At 35.1% G+C, this 8,886-nt stretch overlaps 1 pseudogene; it reads left to right on the forward strand.

Annotated features, from left to right (window-relative positions):
* The first annotated feature begins 4,808 nt into the window (after positions 1 to 4,808).
* LOC149148738 (2-C-methyl-D-erythritol 2,4-cyclodiphosphate synthase, chloroplastic pseudogene) lies at positions 4,809 to 5,500 on the forward strand (annotated as a pseudogene).
* Positions 5,501 to 8,886: the final 3,386 nt, after the last annotated feature.

An 8,886-nucleotide genomic window follows, 5' to 3' on the forward strand; every position in this document is an offset into this window, starting at 1 on the left:
GTTACACTACAGAAAAACAAAATAAGTGGGCTGAATGGTTACATCTCGCTGAGTGGTGGTATAATTCTACTTATCATACATTAGCAAAAATGATTCCATTTCAAGCTTTGTATGGATATGAACCCCCAAAATTGAAGGATCTAGCTGTTGTCCAGACAAATCTACCTGCTGTTAAATATCAACTAGAAGAAACCCAAAAAATCCTCCAAATATTAAAAGAAAACTTGAATAATGCAAGGAATTGTATGAAGCAACAAGCAGACCGAAATAGAACTGAAAGAGAGTTTGAAGTTAGAGAATGGGTGTTTGTCAAGCTCCAACCATACAGATAATTGTCCTTAAAACATAAATGAAAAAACAAAGTGGCACCAAAGTTATACGGACCTTATTAGATGAACAAAAAGATCAGCCAAGTTGTGTATGGTTTAAACCTTCCAGAGAAAAGTCATGTTCACAACGTCTTCCATGTCTCTTGCCTTAAAAGGGTACTAGGTGACCATCAATCAGTGTAAACAATGCTTCCATCCCCGGATGATGAGGGAAGGGTCATTCTAGAACCAGAAGGTATTTGATCTACTAGAGAAAGAGAGCTTCGACATCATACAATCAATGAATATCTGATCAAGTGGAAGGACTTACCCGAAGAAGAAGCTTCTTGGGAGAATGAATCATTTTGTCAACAACATCCATCGTCACGTATGCTTTGAGTACAAAGCATTCTTTCGAGAGGAATGCAATGTTATGTAAAAATTATTTAATTTTAGGTTTATTATTTAATTTTAAGTTAATTAGACGAAATTCGCCAAAGGGTACCCATGGTGGTATATAAGCGAGGGACCCTCACTGTAAACAATCATCATTCAGTTCAATCAATTATTAATAAATATTTTTATATATATCTCTGTGTATCGTATAAGTTTTTACTTCAGATAATCTCTTTCTCGCATTTCTTATGGAAGCTCTTCCTCCTATAAATACTTCCTCCATGACTGAGATCATCTTGGTAGATTCAGAGTTCAAGAATTTAGTAGTAGAAGTAGAGAGTTCTGCTAAAGTGTGGAAGTAACATCTTATATAACTTAGCTTGGGACGGTTTTAAGTGGAGTTGGCTTGATTGTAAGAATGTTCTAGCATTAGCCTTTTGAGTAGGAGAGAGAGAGTTATTCGTCTTTTGGGAGACAGTTCATAAGTGAATGCTTGCAGAGACATGCTGACATGACCCTTCAAGGAGGCTTATGACATCAAGGCTTGGTTGTAAGTTTTACTTCAATTTACATTAATACAAATCAATAGCTTATTTCCTATATCCTATGTCAAATTGCGTATTGATAGCTTGAAGCTCATTGACTCTTTAAGTAGATTGTTTTTGTCGTACTCTATTATGTTCGTGGTTGTGCTCTGTATGTGGTTTTCAGGTACAAGTGATTAGAAGAACGAGAGTTGGAGAAACACAAGAGGGACTTCATCGAACGACGATTCATTTGATTTGAAGGTAGGCCTTCATGACATCAACTTTCTAAGAAAATTTGCTTTGGTATTGCCTTTGTTGTGACTACACCCACTCTAGGACTAGAAGGGTAGCCTCTGTCCGTAGAGGGAACTTCCCTGCGTCACACTTTTCGAGACAATATAATACTGTTATCTCAATGACGTTGTAATCTGGTTACTTATGTTAATGAAGAAAGGCAATGTTTGATCTAAGGCCCGGTCAAGAGAAGTTCTACTTCTTTCTTGTGTTATAATCTTTCCATTGAATCTTTATTGATTGTTAATGTTCAGTTAATATCATTTCGCTTATTGTGAGGATAAATTCATACTGTTGTTCATTTAGATTCATACTTAGCCATGTGATATATCTAAGTAATGCTTTGATTGGATTGATTATATTAGTTTTAGTAGTAGATTGTTGTTCATTCTAAGTTATGTTATCATATATCTTAGAGATAGTATTAATTGATTTCCATAATCCGCTTAAAGAGAATAGTTGTTGTTTAGAAAACATTTATCATATTTGCTTGCTTGCTATTCAATTCTCAATTGCCGTTCAATTAGGAATTTCCATTCAATCGAGATTGTCGTTCAATTAGGATTTGTCGTTCAATTCTGATTTGCTATAGATTAACATTGTTGTTTAGTTGTTACAATTCTCTTTCTTGATTGAGTGAGTTAGTTTTAATTCTATTTGAAGGTTGCCAAGCATGATTCTTTGCATTCACATTCAGATTCAATTTATTTTTTAATAAGTTAGACAAAATAACAGAGTGTGTTAAGAGTTCTCTCAGAGTCATTTTTTTCCTTAGTTATTTCTTTAAGAGTTGTGTGAATTGAGTTGAAGAGATAGTTATTAGTGATTGCAATGATTTACCATTAGCTAACTTCTGAATTCACTACATAGATTGTGCTTACACTGTTGAGATAAAAGGACTTACCTTGGGTGAGTTGACAATTAATGTAGGAATTAAGATTGACTGTAAAAAGACATCTTAGTACACCAACACTAGTTACTCTATGTAAACTTTGTTCAACCATTAATAGAAGATTTAAGTCGCAGTAGAAGTGGGTGGTTTATTTCCTTGGAGAGGATTTTCCACATGAAGCAATTGTGTTCTCTTATGTGCATGCATTGATATTGTTTAGGATGTTTTATGTTGTTTTTACATGCCTTTATCTATTGATGTCATGATGATTTCATGAGTTTTGCTGATGGGTTATTGCTTTGGTAAAAAAGAGATGATATATAATTAAAATCACTACTAATTCACCCCCCACTCTCAGTAGTAAGATGATGTTCTCTGGGTGAATCTTGATCACTTAAGAGTAGATCATGGTCCCTTGCCGAGAATAAGAAGAAGTAGTCTCAGAAAGGTAAGAGTAGTAAACAAGTGAGGAAAATATCAAATTCAGAAGACTTGCTCTTTTTTCTTGGTAAAAAATAGTAAAGGTAAATGTTGTGATCATCTTATATTGGGAAGTACACTTCCTTATAGTGATGATGATTTTCTTGAGATTGATGATTTAGAAGACGATAACAAATAGTAAAGGTAAATGTTGTGATCATCTTATATTGGGAAGTACACTTCCTTATAGTGATGATGATTTTCTTGAGATTGATGATTTAGAAGACGATAACAAATAAATTCAGTATGATCTTTTGGAGAGAAGTGGAGGTAATATTTTTGCAGAAAAATCATAATCTTAAGATGAAGAGATCAGAAAATTAGTGAGTATAGAAGGCGAAAACAAAGTTCGAGTAAGATTAAAAGAGATATTTGAAGAAACTTCTTCAAATTCTTGAGAGAGAACACACATTCAAGGAAGAAATTTCTGATCTTGAAAATTAGTTGGAAAAGGCAAGGAAGAATGAAGTGGAGATTGCAATTCCATTTAAAAATCATATCACCTATGGTAAGAAATTAGAAACAAAGTTAGAAGAAGGTAGATCTTGCTTAAAAAGAGATAATGAAGAAACAATAGACAAAAGCAAGGAAAAAATTTATGGCAGAAATGAGGAAAATCACGCTAGAAATTAAAAGTTGGAGAAGGTGACAAAGGAAAGCATGACATATGTGAGGTATTTATACCTATCATAAATTTAGGCACACTTCAACGAATTTCAGAAGTAAAAAGACAAATCACTCCAAGAGAAACTAACAATCTAAATCATAAGCAGTCCCATCATTTTCAAGGTACACAAATTTCTTTTATAGCTACTGTTACATGTGTAATGATTTCATGCATAAATATGTTGATTGTAGGGCTCATGGCATAAAGAATAGAAATCATATCTGGAAATGTTTTGAGCCATTTCCTTAATTTCTTTGGCACATAAGATGTTTCACTTATGATAATCTCTACCATAACGCTAAATACTGCAGTCTTTCCTTGGCGTTGATGGAGTCTAGATGGAAGAAAAGGAACCCTAGTGCAAGTACTTCAACCATGCAAGTAAAATTAGAAAAACCTTGGAAGAGAAAAGAGCAGCTATAAGAAGAAAAAATCATATTGTTAAGGAGAAACAAGTGGCTTCAGAAAAGAATTCAGGCCAACCTAGCCTCAAGGAGAGCTTGAAGCAAGAAATGCAGAAATTCAAGGGGTGTTTCTTCAAGTAAGTTGAGTTTTGATAACATTTTTTTAAGCTTTGTCTTCGTCAAACTCTTGAAAGGTGTTGTGACAGAATTGATTGAAGAAAGTTGAGTCAAAATGATCTAAAACACCGACAGTCCATGGTTTAATTACCTGTACGGAAATCGATGATTAGTTTTTAGCATATTGCAGACAAAAGAATAAATCAGTACGCAAATTTTAAATAAATTTAAAAAAAAAAAGAAAGAAAGAAGGGATGGTTATCTCTTTCATTTTTTTGGTCATGCATGCCATTATCTCAGGCATAGACACCATCCCTAACTTAATTGTAATGATAATAATAGAAATCTCTTTTATGCAAGCCTTTTTTGTCCTTCTTCGCCTTCTCAGTTTGATAAAAAAAACTACTCTATGTTCAAGTGATGATTCTGCTGAAGATGGCTGAAATTTCAGAACTTTTATTGAATAAATGGAGGATCTTCTTATGGTTGAGTTGTTCATGAAATTTAAATTACTATATTTCATTTAATGGGTGTAATTTGTTTTTGGAAAATCAAAGATATATTGTGTTATAAGTACGTGCATGTTTTATTGTATCAACTATATATTTTTCAGTGTTGAGATGAATAGAGCTACCATTGTTATTTGGAATTTTGCAGGGGCTCTGCCTTCAAAAACAAAATGATTGGCAAAGGAGAAATCGTAGTCATTCGACAAATGAAATAATGGTGGCCTTCACAATATTCACATCCTTCACCATTACAAAATCACGTGCCATCCTTCCTGTCAGACTACATTCTGTGTGCCTATTTGGAAGCCAATCAACTTCAAAACCTCTAGAGTTGATAACATATCAATCTGGTGTCATTGTTTAGCCTCTGTATTGAAACATGAAGTCATATCTTAGGTCTCTGTAAGAACTGTAATTGGAACTGAAACGCATGGTGGGAGTGCTAAGCCTGTTGTTGCATTTCCATTTAGAAGTGGGCATGGTTTTGATTTGCACTGTCTAGAGCCCAAATTATCCATTATTATTGGAGAAGTAAACATAGCCCATGATCGAGGTTGTGACACTCACTCTGAAGGTGATGTTCTACTTCATTGCATTTTTTATGCAATTCTTGGCAGAATGAGCCTTCCAGATATTGCACAATATTTCCCCAATATTGATCCAAAGTGGAAGGGAGCACCTTCTTCAGTGTTTGTGAAAGTGGTTAGACTTATGCACGAGGCAGTGATTTTGAAAAGACTGAAAATAAGTCCCCATAAGAAAGCTATAATAACAAACATATGCACATTACTAGGGGATCATTCTTCTCTAATAAATGTCAAAGCTAAGACTCATGAGAAAGTTGACAGTCTTGGTGAGAGTCACGTTACTGTTGCGCACACAGTGGTTATTTTAATGAAGAAATAGTTGGATTTCCATCTACATACTGAAATGTTGAACATTGAGTTGATATATTTCCAATGGATCAGAAGTTGCAAGATGAGCAACAACGTCCATGTTTCTTCCACTGTCATGAAAGAAATACAAAGAGTGTTTTAGCGTTGAAGCATGTTTCCCATGGAATTATTCGACAAAAACAAAAGTGATCTCATTACGTTGATTAATGATCTGAATTTAATGCATAGATCTAATCAACAATGGTCATTTGAACGTTTTATCATTTAATTTGGTCATTTTTTTAATAAGTTTCTCTGGATGTAATGCATGTCTGAACATTCTCATAATGGTTGACTTGAATATTGATACGGTAAACATGAATGCATTCATACAAAACTCGTGGAGAAAGTGAAAGTAATGAAGCTACCACGAAAAGGGAATGTGGTTGGTGATCTAGTTTGGCTATAAATGGACTTAAAGAAGTACTCTTTATTTTTTTCTTTTCTTTTTTCTTTCGGGGTTCAGTTTTTGGTGTGGATCAATAGTTACGGACTGTTGTGGAGTAAATTAATTATGAGCCGCTTAATCGCATAAACAAAAATAGGTTGGAACGGCTTAAATCATCTATAATCCACAGTTCATAATGGAGAGAAGTAGAGCTTGAGCTTCACCGGACCATTCAAAAGTCATAAATCAGACATAGAGTAGGTGGCTCGAAGAGGATGGAATCACTCGATGACCTGAATTACATTGATCACCATGCATATGTCAAAGTTAGATTGTTGGGTAATCCCAGCGATGTATACTACGGTCGCACAATCTCTTTCGGCCTGGCTAACTTCTAGGTCACTCCTTTCCTGAGGCAATAAATGGACCCTGTGATCAAACCCCACCCACATGATGACTTGGTCAAGTTTAACTCTTTGGATCACCTGGTAAATAGAGATATGTTTGACCCAAAGGTCATTCTTAGATGTTCTAATCAGTGGTGCTTTGCGTCTTTAACAAGAGGATGAATCAGTGGTTCCTTGGGTAAATGAACGAACCGACATTATGTCTTTGGTAATATACTTGAAGAGCCTGCTATGCGTAAAATGATTTTCTGAGTTTGCTTTTGTCTCCCAGAAATGATTTGCTGCGTCTTTTCACAGTACAATGACAAGTCTATGAGCATAGTCGAATGGACTGAGGAAGCATGGCATTTTGGAGAAGACTTGAATAAGGATATAAAAGTGTGATAAGGCCAAATTTGAATCTTCATGAATGAGTTCCTAGATATTTCGAGGGGGGGTGAGGCTATAAAAATAAGTTTTGGAAGAAGGGAATTTCCGCCTAGATTTTATTCGACGAAGAACCTCAACCGGATGTTAGCGATGACTGGTTGCAGAGATTAGGCCATTAAGTAGGTTGTGAAACCCATTGACTTTGTCCGAGAGTGGAATGTGAGGGCCCAATACCATTCATGCTACTTCACTTGCATAAACGAAACTCTTGGAATACAAGCTATTGAGAAACGACATTGTTTGAGCAGTAGGAATGGTCTCATATGCAATAGAATTTGTGAGCTATGTGTAATTTTATGGCAACAGAAGTGGCCTCTAACCACGAAGAAAATACTCCAAAGTGAAACAAATTGTTACTCTCTTTTTTTTTCTTTTTCTTTTTTTTTTGTAGATATCTGACTACAATATATGATCTTGACATGTTACTGCTTACAGTAATACTTCGATTGGCACAAAAATCTTATATATGCTCACTCTCTTCTTTATGATGATGGCTAATGAAGTACACAGACGTGATTTTATGATTTAGTTTCATGTGTGACACTTAACCGTTGGCTTGGCAATTGACATAACAATGATATAGGACAACGCAAAGTGAAAAGATATATGATCTTGACATGTTACTGCTTACAGTAATACTTCGATTGGCACAAAAATCTTATATATGCTCACTCTCTTCTTTATGATGATGGCTAATGAAGTACACAGACGTGATTTTATGATTTAGTTTCATGTGTGACACTTAACCGTTGGCTTGGTAATTGACATAACAATGATATAGGACAACGCAAAGTGAAAAGATGTTGTTGAATAGTGTGCATGATATTTATGACAAAGAGTTGATATGGTTGTTGTGTTTGTGCTAGTGATGTTGTTGTTGCAGGAGTTAGCTTGTTGATGAATTGTTCATGTATCCGTTTTGCTGTTGTATATTTTATGTGTCCAGTAATATTACAAAACTGAGATGTATGATCCTGATGAGTTTAGTATTATTGTTAAAGTCAAATATATGAGGTTATGCGAGATGCATGGCGGTTTGTAATTTGTGGTCAAGTCTTTGTATGAGGTCTTATTGTCACTTTGATGAATCCCTATAAAAGTGAGTGTTGGTCATTGTCATATCCAATCATGTATCTCACTTATGAAGCCATTTAACCGAATGTTCAAATTTTTTTTGGTCATGTCGTATTATTGCATAAGACAAAAGTGTCATGATGTAAATTCCATTGTCCACAGAGTCAGTGATGTCCCAACCATGAAAATTTCTTATAATGTCATGTACATTTTGGTCAAGAGTCAGTCTTCTAGTCCATGAGGTAGAATACTTCAGTAGGAAGGCATTCATTTCAGGTTAATGATGATAACTTCAGTATGACTACTTGCTTAGGAGGAGTATGTCTCCCGAGTGGTTGTTGATCAACTATGATTGATGTGTTGTTGGATGTTGGCTATATGTATTGTATTGTTGTTTTGGTTGAGAGTATTTTATGTGGATGGAGTTGTTGGCTATTTTTGTTGTTGTTGTTGCTTATGATATGTAGTTGTTTATGGTCATCATATGCTTCGCTACTATTGGTGTTGATGTCTATCATATGCTTGCTATTATTGTTGATGGGTATGGTATGTTGTTGCCTGGGAGGACGTTTTTGTTGTTTCTCTCACTATGTTCTTGATGATGGATGTAGTGCGGTGATGCCTTATGATGGTGATTAGATGTTTTGTTGTTATTGTTGTGTTAAGTTAGGGGGATCTATTGCATTTTCATTGGATGATCAATACAGTGATGCCACCATTAATAAGATTTTTTTCCCTTTTCCATTGATGTCAAAGGGAGAGTGCTTGAGGAGATTAATTCTTCAGAGGAGAGTTGGATGGTTCATCTTGGGATGACATCATTGCCAAAGGGGGAGATTGTTGGCATTGATGATGTAGATGTTGGTTGCAGTGGTTGATGGTTGGCATTGATGTCAACGTGGGCATGAGTTGCAGTTGGATTGAGTATGGATAAGTGTGACAAATGGTCATGGAGCAATTTGGTTTGTGACATACTTGATTATGTACAGATGATTATGTTGCAGGTATCTTGATTGATAGATGTACTCTTTGATGCATGGGCTTACAAACGTTATGATT

The sequence above is a fragment of the Pinus tabuliformis genome, chromosome 9 (genome assembly GCF_031772625.1).
Source record: "Pinus tabuliformis cultivar Carrire ecotype Pingquan chromosome 9, CPIR1, whole genome shotgun sequence".
In the NCBI taxonomy this organism is placed as follows: Eukaryota; Viridiplantae; Streptophyta; class Pinopsida; order Pinales; family Pinaceae; genus Pinus; species Pinus tabuliformis.